This window comes from Lepidochelys kempii, chromosome 9 (assembly GCF_965140285.1).
Source record: "Lepidochelys kempii isolate rLepKem1 chromosome 9, rLepKem1.hap1, whole genome shotgun sequence".
NCBI lineage: Eukaryota > Metazoa > Chordata > Testudines > Cheloniidae > Lepidochelys > Lepidochelys kempii.
In genome coordinates, this window is record NC_136388.1 from 27,937,804 (window position 1) to 27,950,166 (window position 12,363).

Genomic DNA, 12,363 nt, shown 5'->3' on the forward strand with positions numbered 1-12,363 from the left:
CGATGACACTCACGCCCCTCTCCCAATCCAGCACCGTGCTGACATCGACCCCTTAGACCCGCCCCCTGCCCACGCACTGACGGACATTCGTTCCCAGGCAGAGCGCGGGGTGGACCTAGGGGTGAGCTGGGCTGGGCTACTACGTAGGGGTGAAAACTCCTCCTCAGAGCGTCGTATTAACCGTTTGGAATGTTCCATCGCCTGGCGTCCCCCGCCCGCACGGGTGTGGTACCGCCCTGAGGTGAAAGGGGTGAGCGCCCGCCTGCATGTTTAGGGTTGTGCGTTCACGGGGGGATATGTCCCTTCCCCGTCCCCAAACGGGGCCCCGGGTTCAGTATGGGGCATCTGCTCCCTCCGCCCCCCACGGGCCACGCATTCAGTACGGCGCTACGCCCCCTCCCCCCCACGGGGCCCAGCGTTCAGTAGGGAGATACGCCCCTTCCCCGCACGGGCCTCGGGAGCGGCTCGGCGGATACTCCCCCTCCCCCGCCTGGGGACACGTACCGGGCATACGCCCCCTTCCCCCACGAGGCCCCGGCGGCAGTACGGCGGCACGCCCCCTTTTCTCTCCCCCCTTTTCTCGCTTTCCCGGGGGCCTGTGGAGCGGTACTGGGATGCGCCCCCTCCCCACACGCGGCGCCGTGTTGAGTAGGGACGTACGCCACTTCCCACCACGGGGAGACGCCCCCTCCCCTCCCCTCCTGCCCACAGGGCCCCCGTTTCACTATGGGTCTAGGACCTCGTCTTTAATTTGGAGGTACACTCCCTTCCCCCACAGGGCCCCTTGTTCAGTACGGGGATACCCCCATTTTCCTGCAAGGCCTCTTGTTCAATGTGGGACTGTGTCCCCCGCATTACTCTATGTAAAGTTGGGGATATGGTCTGCCTCGGCCAGGGCCCTGTGTACAATCTAGGGAGACGTCCACTACTCCTCGCAGGTCCTTGGGTTGAATATTGCGATACGTGCTCCTTCCACACTATAGACCCCCTGTTCAGTATGGGGATACACCCTTTGCCCCCACAGCAACCCCCAGTTCAATAAGCAGATGTGCCCCCCCATCTACTCCTTCACGATCAATAGAGGGATATGCCCCCCTTCAAAGGGATCATATTTAGGCACCTGAAGATAAGCAGAATTATTTTCTGAAGTGCTGAGTTTAGAGTACCCACAAATTCTGTAACAGTCCATGGGAGCTGCATGTTCTCAGCACCTTTAAAAATCAGGCACTTATGTTTGGGTGCCTAAATATGGACATAAGGGTTGAGCCTCAGGCACTTATATTAGAGCTCTGAACTCCGTTTTTATGGTTTTAAAATCATGTATAAGTTTTGACAGTTGGTGGGTCTTTCATGAAATTAATGAATTAAGTAACTTTTCGGGGGCTGGATCCTTAATACAGAAATGCAGCATGCAGAAACTACAAGTCACAGCATTCAATGCTTCATACTGACTCAAGAAGCTTGGCTGCAGTTGAATGCTAGAAACCTGCAGTTTTTCTGAGACGCTAAAGTGGTGTTCAGAATGAGGGCATGTCTACACTGGCAGAGTTACAGCGCCACTCAGAGAGCACTGAAGGGAAACTGCAGTTGTGTGTTCACACTATCAGCTGCCTGTGCAATAGTGTGTTCATACTTGCGGCACTTGCAGCAGTATTCGGAGCGGTGCACTCTGGGAAGCTATCCCACAGAGCACCTTTCTCTTCTGCCGCTAAGACTTGTGGGAAGGTGGAGGGGGTCGCAGGGCATCCTGGATCCTGTCCCAATGACCCATGATGCATCGCTTCGCATCACAGAAATCCCTGTGCTTCCATCCGCATTTGGCACCATCTTTCAACAGTTTTTGTACTGCCCGCCATGCCTCTTTGGGCTGCAGGAATGGATCCCGAACTGCTGACCAGTATGCTGCTCACTCTGACCAACACATCACGATTGGCAGTGGAATTATTCCTTAAACTACAAAGGCAAGAGGAGTCTGACATTGATCTTGCCATGCATAGTAGCTACAACCCGAGATTGCTTGTGGCATTCATGGAGGTGCTGACCGCAGTGGAACACTGCTTGTGGGCTCGGGAAACAAGCACGGAGTGGTGGGATCACATTGTGATGCACGTCTGGGATGACAAGCAGTGGCTGCAGAACTTTCGGATGAGGAAAGCCACATTTATGGGACTGTGTGATGAGCTCGTCCCTGCTCTGTGGTGCAAGGACACGAGAATGAGAGCTGCCCTGTTACTGGAGAAGCACGTGGCATAAACAGTGCGGTCGCAAAGTTTGCAGATGATACTAAACTGCTCAAGATAGTTAAGACCAAAGCAGACTGTGAAGAACTTCAAAAAGATCTCACAAAACTAAGTGATTGGATAACAAAATGGGCAAATGAAATTTAATGTGGATAAATGTAAAGTAATGCACATTGGAAAAAATAACCCCAACTATACATACAATATGATTGGGGCTAATTTAGCTACAACTAATCAGGAGAAAGATCTTAGAGTCATCCTGGATAGTTCTCTGAAGACGTCCACGCAGTGTGCAGCGGCAGTCGAAAAAGCAAACGGGATGTTAGGAATCATTTAAAAAGGGATAGAGGATAAGACGGAGAATGTCTTATTGCCCTTATATAAATCCATGGTATGCCCACATCTTGAATACTGCGTACAGATGTGGTCCCCTCATCTCAAAAAAAGATAGACTGGCATTAGAAAATGTTCAGAAAAGGACAACTAAAATGGTTTGGAACAGGTCTCATATGAGGAGAAATTAAAGAGGCTAGGACTTTTCAGCTTGGAAAAGAGGAAAATAAGGGGGGATATGATAGAGGTATATAAAATCATGAGTGGTGTGGAGAAAGTGAATTAGGAAAAGTTATTTATTTGTTCCCATAATATAAGAACTAGGGGCCACCAAATACAATTAATGGGCAGCAGGTTTAAAACAAATAAAAGGAAGTTCTTCACTCAGCGCACAGTCAGCCTGTGGAACTCCTTGCCTGAGGAGGTTGTGAAGGCTAGGACTATAACAGGGTTTAAAAGAGAACTGGATAAATTCATGGAGGTTAAGTCCATTAATGGCTATGAGCCAGGAGGGGTAAGGAATGGTGTCCTTAGCCTCTGTTTGTCAGAGGGTGGAGATGGATGGCAGGAGAGAGATCACTTGATCATTACCTGTTAGGTTCACTCCCTCTGGAGCACCTGACATTTGGCCACTGTCAGTAGACAGGGTACTGGGCTGGATGGACCTTTGGTCTGACCCAGTATGGCCATTCTTATGTTCTGTGTTCACTGTGGAAGCTGGCTACTCCAGACTGCTACCAATCGGTCAATAATCCGTTCAGAGTGGGAAAGTCTACCGCTAGATTCATGTTGATGGAAGTGTGCAGGGCCATTAATCACTTCCTGCTCCGAAAGACCGTGAAGGGGCAACGTGCATGACATTATAGATGGTTTTGCACAAATGGTTTCCCTAACTGCGGAGGGGAAATAGATGGCACACATATTCCAATTTTGGCACCAGACCACCTAGGCACCGAATACATTAATCACAAGGGGTATTTCTCAGTTGTTCTCCGGGCGCTTGTGGATCACCGTGGGCATTTCACGGACATTAATGCAGGCTGGTCCGGAAAGGTTCATGATGCACGCATCTTTTGGAACACTGGCCTGTTCAGGAAGCTGCAAGCAGGGACTTTCTTCCCAGATCAGAAGATCACCGTAGGGGAAACTGAAATGCCCATTGTGATCCTGGGAGACCCCGCCTACCCTTAATGCTGTGGCTTATGAAGCCATACACGGGGCAACTTGACAGCAGCAAGGAGCAGTTCAACAACAGGCTGATCAAGTGCAGAATGACTGTTGAGTGTGTTTTTGGCCATTTAAAATTTTGCTGGCCCTGCCTCTATGGGAAGCTGGACATGGCCGATGACAATATTCCTATGCTTATAGCGGCATGCTGTACGGTCCATAATATTTGTGAAGGGAAGGGTGAAAGCTTTACTCAGGGCTGGATTGCAGAGGCTCAGCACCTGGAGGCTGAGTTTGAACAGCCAGAGAGCAGGGCTATTAGAGGGGCACAGCGTGGGGCCATAAGGATCAGGGATGCCTTGAGGCAGCAATTTAAAGCTGAAAGCCACTAATATTTGTTGATATGCTCGGGAATGCAGTGCTTGTAATGCTAGGAGGTGATTGGTGCAGAAGATCCAATATGTGGGTTTAACGTAATTGTATGTTGCTTTGCAGTCCTCTTTTTGCTTTCAATTAATAGAATAAAGATTGCTTTCAAACCAACACAATTCTTTTATTAAAAGACAACAACCAGAGGAAAGAGTCAAACAAAAAAACCCATCAGCAGTGAGGGGGATAGGGGAAGGGAAGGTCCCAGGAGGAGGAAGGGTCCCAGGACGGCTAAAGATTTGTGTATGTCCAGGGATCATATCCAGCCTTTTCCTTTGGAGTACAATGCAGTGGGTACTGTACTTCAGCAGTGCCAAACTGCAGAGGGATGGGTGTTGCATGCAGTGGCTAGTGGGAGTCTGCAGTGCTGGACTGTGATGGGGGAGGAGTGGAATACCATGGGTATACACTGGAGCCAGGAGGTTGATAAGAGTGTGTTGGCACTGTCTGGGGGGCGCATGGGAAAGAGTTTTACGACAGCGGCTGCACAGGAGGGCGGGTGCCGAGCTGCTCGGTTTGAAGAGCTAGTATTGCCTGGAGCTTGTCTCCTTGGCGCTCCATAAGCTTGAAGAGCTGCTCTGTGGCTTCAATCTGATGTGCCACGTTCTCCTTTCGGTCCCTCTTCTCGCTGTCCTGCCACTCCTTCAATTCCTGTTTCTCGGCGGCGGAGCGCATCATAACGTCACGCAGAAAGTCCTCCTTAGTTCTTCTTGGCCGCTGTCTAATTCTGCGCAGCCATTCAGCCACCGAGAACAATGAGGGAGGCTGGGCTCCCAAGGTCATCGGTGTGCAGTTTAAATGCAACATTTTACAGAAGCAGTATTGTTTGCGACACAACACTGATTCAGTGTTTTAAAACACAGCCAGTGCTCACACACCTGTCACTAACTGGCTGGCCCCAGGCAAGCACACATGAGCCACAAGACCCCCAAAATGGTGAGTAGCCACAGGGGCAGGGTAAATCACTCTTTCCGGACCCTGCTGTACACTGGGCACATAGTTCTTGGAGAAAGCCAGGACTGTAGGGGCGGTCTGATGATCATTTTTGTCCCCACACTTTCCACAGGAGGTGATAATTATGGAAGATATCTCGCTGCTGAGGGTGAGCAGGGAATCAAGGGAGGGTGTTCTCCAAGCTTGCGGCTTCAGCGCTGGCCCCTATGCAGCTCACCTGTGTGCAGCAATGGTCGTCTCCTCTGTAACGGCACAGTGGTGCGGGAAAGTTACCATTAATGGGGCAAGAAACAAAGCAGCTCTGCTGAAGAACGTGCAGCAGCGGATTGCCCAGTATCTCCACGAGAGTTTCCTGGAGATCTCTGAGAGAGATTACCGTGAAGTGAGGGAGTTAATCAACAGCTTGTTCCGCCGCTCAGACTAGGCAAATGGTGGGAGACGAGCCTGCTTTCTGCAATCCTTCTGCCCCCAACAATTCACTTCAGCAATTCCCCAAATCAGATCCACTTACCAGGGGCCTCCTCTCCTGTTTATGCTTCGTCAAGATCCGACTGCTGTGACTGGCTAGCCTCGTCTGGGGTAGAAAAGAACTCCTGGCTGCATGCATTTCTGACCTCCGAGTCAGCCTCTGCCTCTGGGTCCCCCTCCACATCCTCATCCAAGATTTCCTCCTCCTGGCTCAGTCCAGTTTTGACTGGCACGCAAGCCACCGAAGTATCCACAGTGGTCTTCGCAGAGGAGGTGGGGTTGCCACTGAGTATCGCGTCCAGCTCTTTGTAGAACCAGCAGCTCGTAGGCGCAGCACCGGAGCAGCGGTTTGCCTCCCGCACCTTCTGGTTGGCATTCTGCAGCTGCTTCACTTTGACCCTGAACTGCAGTGTGTCCCAGTCATGGCCCTTTTCTGTCATGCATCATGAAATCTGTCTGTAGGTGTCATAATTCCTACGGCTGGAGTGCAGCTCGGACTGGACAGCCTCCTCTCTCCAAATGCTGATGAGGTCCAGCTGCTCGGCATTGCTCCAAACAGGGGATCACCTGGTGCATGGAGCAGGCATGGCCACCTGGAAAGATGCACTGAGACCACTGTACGCATCATCGAGCAAACAGGAAGGGGGACTTTCAAAATTTCAAAGAAATTTATGGGGTGGGGCTGACAGTTGGTCACCTGAGGGCAGGGCAGTAGAGTTCAAACCAATGACCAGAGAGGTGAGAACAGGCATGGTGAGACCTCCCGGAGGCCAGTCGCAGCGCTGTAATCGACCACAGTGTCTATTCTGGCACTGCAGCACTGTAGCCCCAGTGCAGAAAGCTGTACACCTCTCGTCGGGGTGGGATTTTTACAGCGCTGCAATTGCGCAGTTTCTGCGTGCTAAGTGGCTTGGCAGTGTGTACACCTCGGGAGTTACAACGCAGCATGCTGCTTTACTGCGCAGAAACTTGCCAGTGTAAACAAGGCCTGAGAGAGAGCATTTTATGTTGTCTGTCATCTTGTTGGGTGGCACCTTTGTGTTAAAGATGAGAGCACCTATATAAGGCCATACTTCTATGTTAAAAATAAGATGGGTGCCAGTTCAGCCTATCTTATTTGGGCTGATTTTTAAAGCTGATTTTGATTATTGACTTCGGTAGGATTTGTGGATGCTCACCATTTCTGAAAATCAAACTACTTGTATTTATGTTCCTAATTATGGATTTAGGAGCCTAAGTTCAGGGACCCAGATTTGAACATTTGGGGCACTCTTCCAAAGTGTTGCTCATTTGGAGTGATGTACCCTCATTTTTCATTAAGGAAGTTTTAAAAGTATAATCTTCCTCTGATGATAATATTTCAGTGAGACATTTCTGGCCTATTCGTAATATTATAAAATCTCTTTAATTCAGACTGTTAAATTTTCAAGCTCCTTGAATATCATGGACTATGTTCCTCGATACCAAAGTCCAGTCACATTTGTGCTATTTCAGTACTCTTGCTTCCAGATTAAATCAAGAAGTACAAAGGAAACCACAGAAAACAAAATATTTAGCTGAACTTTTATGAAAATGTTAAAAGTTCAGTTTGAATTTTTTACAAAGGTTTAAGTATAGGGTAGACGGATTTAAATCAAAGTGATTTACATCATCGATTTTAATCATGATATAAAAAAGCAAGCAGGAAACCTTGATTTAAATAATCAATTTGAATCATGTTTTGCATTTGGACTTTTTAGTTATTTTTCTAAAGAAAGTTTGATTCTCATTATTTGGTAATAATTAAAATAGCTGGATTTGCAATTCTGCACTGTCTGGTACTTCTTTTTGATAACCAGGAAGATACAGTGTATCTATACACAGTTATTAGAGCAATTATGTACAGTAGAACCTCAGAGTTACGAATATCTTGGGAATGGAGGTTGTTTGTAACTCTGAAATGTTCGTAACTCTGAACAAAACATTATGGTTGTTCTTTCAAAAGTGGACAACTGAACATAGACTTAATGTAGCTTTGAAACTTTACTATGCAGAAGAAATGAGCTGCTTTCCCTTTATTTTTTTAGTAGTTTACGTTTAACACAGTACTGTAGTGTATTTGCTTTTTTCTTTTTCTTTTTTTGGTCTCTGCTGCTGCCTGATTGAGTACTTCCAGTTCCAGATGAGGTGTGTGGTTCATGGGTCAGTTCATAACTCTGGTGTTAGTAACTCTGAGGTTCTACTGTAGCGTAAGTTACGATTCTTAATTCTTACATTTTTACATTTTTTATTATGTTAGAAAATGATGAATAATGTATTTCTAGATGATGAATATTTTTTTAACTTGTGATTTGTGTCAAACTATTTTGATATAATTCAAATTCAGTGCAAAATGTACAAAAAAGCATGCTTTTTTATTAAATAAAACTAGTTTAAAAGTGCTGGATAAATAAAAAAATTTATCAAGAAGTTTATCAGAACATGTTTTTCATTTAAAGTTAACTGATTTATTAAAGGAATTAGTATCTGTAGTTAATGAATTGATTCTTTCTGTTCACCATATCCTTCAAGATTTTAGAACTAATAGATTTCATCCTTTGATGTCTAATTTTTATTTATAGATTGGAAGAGGAAAACAAGCTCTCCTGTTTTTTCAACTTACAATTGGTTTCTTAGCTTTGAATGAACTAGTCATTGAATTAAACAAGTGGAATAAGATGAAATGAAGAGAATATTCTCTCTGAACCTGCAGAAGAGAGGTTACTGCCATCAAAAGTGGTTAGCACTTACCCAAAACTCTGTTTCTAGGCAATTAGCCAGTCATTTCTACCAGTTCTTTGGTTTGCCTTTCTTTAAAACTTGGTAGCAAACATGAACTTCTTTAATATTAGTGTGGCGTTGTACTTTATATGTTTATGGAAATATGCTTATGAGTGTAAATATAACATAACTGGAATATGCTTTATGCTAGATATGCCATGTGACATATGGTCTACTGAATATATTCATCCTATTTGTATGCATGTATCATTTTTATATCTAAAGTTATGAGCATTGGCTCTGTGCTTGTATTTGAAGTGTTTGCTGTAGGAAACACATAAGGGAGGTTTGGCCAACATTGTGAAAGGTCTATTCAAGTAATTGGGAGTATTTAACTACAGTGGACTTTGGGAGACACAAGTTCACATCTGTTCAAACTAACATGTAAACAGTGGTGTTGGCCTGCAAAAAGCTGAATCATACATGGACATGTGACTTGCCCAGGAGGCTACAAACTCCATCTTGTTGCTGTGATTTTGCGGAAGAGCAATGGGGTTTCTGCCCACAAGTGAGAGACTATAAAGGGTCTGCAAGCCTCTCCATTTGGTCTTTAGCTGGCTTAAGAGATGGCCTCTCCACCCCAAAGAGATGCCTGAAAGAAACTGGAACAAAGGGTGTGTGAGTGATTGCTGGACCCAGACCATAAACTACAACATTGGTCTGAAAAGGATTGTACCTGAGATAACATCTGGGGTGAGAAGTTAGTATTTGTAACTAGATCCTTAGTGTATTAAGTTAGCCTTGCGTGTTTTGTTTTATTTTGCTTGGTAATTTACTTTGTTCTGTCTGTTATTAATTGAAACCACTTAAATCCTACTTGTTGTACTCAATAAAATCACTTTGTTTATTAATTAACCCAGAGTAAGTAATTAATACTTGGGGCAGCAAACAGCTGTGCATATCTCGCTATCAGTGTTATAGAGGGCGGACAATTTATGAGTTTACCCTGTATAAGCTTTATACAGAGTAAAACAGATTTATTTGGGGTTTGGATCCCATTGGGAGCTGGGTATCTGGGTGCTGGAGACAGGAGCACTTCTTAAGCTGTTTTCAGTTAAGTTTGCAGCTTTGAGGGCATGGTTCAGACCCTGAGCCTGTGTTGGAGCAGACTGGCGTCTCTGGCTCGAAAAGGCAGGGTTCTGAAGGCCCAAACTGGCAAAGAAAATGGGCTCAGAGGTAGTCTCAGCACATCAGGTGACAGTCCCAAGGGGGTCTCTGTGACCGAACCTGTCACAATTAGTTTTTGTTGTATTTAATTTAAAAGATTTAATAGATTATAATAAGTTTAGGCCTTAACATAGAGTGTCGGTTTTAAGTAGGTTTATTTTTTAAAAATACATTTAATTAATTTAATGTACAAATTGATTTAAATTAAATTATTACTGTATTATTTAATTGAATATTTAATTAAAATCTGATTATTTTAATCTAAAAAGCATTGATTTTTACCCACCCTGCTTAAGTAGTCACTTATGTTATCTGAACTGATGTCTGTCACTCTCAAATTGGCTTAATATTGGTCTGCATAACTTACTGAAATGCTCCACTATTGGACACAGCCAGGGCATTCCTCCTTCTGTAGGCATGGCATTGCTTCAGAGGGCCACTGCTTGAGACAGAATTTCAGCTCACAGCGGCTGGCCTAGTCCAGTGGCTGACCCCCAGTGTTTTCATTACATTTGTAGAATCAGGAGTGAGATGCTGCCAAAAGTGCTCTTCCATGCTGGGGCCATGGAAGTAGCTGTGTAGTTGCGGCACCAGCGCTGGGAGAGAGGTCTCCCAGCACTGTAAAAAAACCACCTGCATGAGGTGTTTTTTCACACCCCTGAGCGAGAAAGTTGCAGCGCTGTAAGGTGGCAGTGTAGACAAGTCCTTACTTACTCAAAACTTTGCAACCTAAATACTAGGCCTGATTACATATGAATGTTATTCTGGTAGGGAAGGGTGTGAATTTAAAAAAGAATAACTATTCCTGAATATCTCCAGGAGTAGAAAAGCTGTAGGAAAGGGATGTACTGCTTTTCATGGCAGTGAGGTAAATTTACATAGATGGAATACATGGTAGTGTGCTACAAGGTTTTATTGGCATAAGTTTGAAGTTGGCTTTAGAAGTAGCAAAGCGATGAGTAAATTAGGTTGCATAAATTCTAAAAATACCCTGTATACTGTAGCACTCCATCATGGATTTTGTATATGCCAAATATTATGCATAAAAATATTTGTGTGTTAAAAAATTAATTGATGCTGCTTTTCCATATTGCTTTGCCTGTAAAGCCAGGTGATCGTGGGTCCAAATGTAAAAATCTCAGGAAGAGAATAAATTATGTTTAATGTATTTCATTCAGAATCTTCTAAAATAACCAGTATCATCCTCTTGAGACATCATTTGCAGTATTAAAGCCTGATATTTCATGTTCTAAGAGGTATAGAAACATAAGCATTATACCACTGCCAAAATGGATTCTTGACTTTCTAATGATATGAAGTACCCACTTCAAGCCCTGGTGGGTCATGAGACACTGGACTTTGAAGCTGTCACTGGTCCAGGACTAATTACTGCTTGTCCTGCAAGTCGGCTCGGTGTTGTTTTGGGGAGGAGGATGAAATTCCTTATTTGATGGGGAATGGGTGAAGAAGGGAACGTTTATTTGACAAGTTAGGGTTTTTTTGTTTTGTTTTTTTTAATGGCAGCTATTTGAAACTATTTGGATGTTTTGAATATTAGACGTAGTCACAACAGTGGTGGATTAGAAAGCAGAGGGAAAGTCAAGTGGCTAAATGTGTTTGATAACATTATTTATCGTATGCCTCTGCAGTTTATAACATGGATACCAGGGAGGTCAGTAGGAATTCTGTTGATTTTTTTCAGGTTAGCTTGAGAGCTCTCCTCAGTGAACGGTGTTAGGCTTTGAGGTTGTTTATAGACAGTCAGGGTAATTTGATGTTTGGAATAGTTTACAGTTTGGAATAGTTCTTCACATCTTGATTTAGCAGATCGTAAGGCAGAGTAAAAGCCTTTTAGTCGTAGAGGTGAAATAGGCTCACAGAGCTTCTTATGTCACTGTTAGTTGGACTTTGAGTGTGGCTTGTGCCAACTGGTCTGTTTTCCTATCCCGGTACTTTATCTGGCACAGGACATCTATGAACGATGGTGACCTTTGAAGGAAGATTCAGGTGGGGGCATGTAGTGGCCAGTATGTCAGTGATCAAGGATAGGAAGTTGTACAGATCTGAAATCACTTTGGTACACTGTGGCACATTTAAAACAATATTCAGATTGCAGGCATTTGAGCATTTTTCTCACATATAACCCTGGCCAGTTATGGTAAAACGCTTCTGATTAACAAAAAATCTTATGGGGTAATAGTGCTCATAAGAACTACGTCCTCATCCGCAAGACAGATAAATATTAAAAACCTCTAAGGAAGGAGATTCTATCACCTCCCTAGGTAACGCATTCCAGTGTTTCACCACCCTCTTAGTGAAAAAGTTTTTCCTAATATCCAATCTAAACCTCCCCCACTGCAACTTGAGACCATTACTCCTCGTACAACTTCCTATCCTTGAGTCAGCAGTGTGCCCTTGTTGCCAAGAAGGCCAATGGCATTTTGGGATGTATAAGTAGGGGCATAGCGAGCAGATCGAGGGACGTGATCGTTCCCCTCTATTCGACATTGGTGAGGCCTCATCTGGAGTACTGTGTCCAGTTTTGGGCCCCACACTTCAAGAAGGATGTGGATAAATTGGAGACAGTCCAGCGAAGGGCAACAAAAATGATTAGGGGTCTGGAACACATGAGTTATGAGGAGAGGCTGAGGGAGCTGGGATTGTTTAGCCTGCAGAAGAGAAGAATGAGGGGGGATTTGATAGCTGCTTTCAACTACCTGAAAGGGGGTTCCAAAGAGGATGGCTCTAAACTGTTCTCAATGGTAGCAGATGACAGAACGAGGAGTAATGGTCTCAAGTTGCAGTG

At 44.8% G+C, this 12,363-nt stretch overlaps 1 long non-coding RNA gene across 2 annotated transcripts; it reads left to right on the forward strand.

Annotated features, from left to right (window-relative positions):
- Positions 1-84: 84 nt before the first annotated feature.
- Positions 85-9,201, forward strand: LOC140917265 (uncharacterized). Of its 2 annotated transcripts, none has more exons than XR_013636346.1 (3): positions 85-250; positions 5,236-7,819; positions 8,192-9,201. It is a non-coding gene; the product is annotated as an uncharacterized LOC140917265 (long non-coding RNA). The 2 variants fall into 2 exon arrangements; XR_012160766.1 differs by having other exon boundaries at positions 7,747-7,819.
- The last annotated feature ends 3,162 nt before the right edge of the window (positions 9,202-12,363 follow it).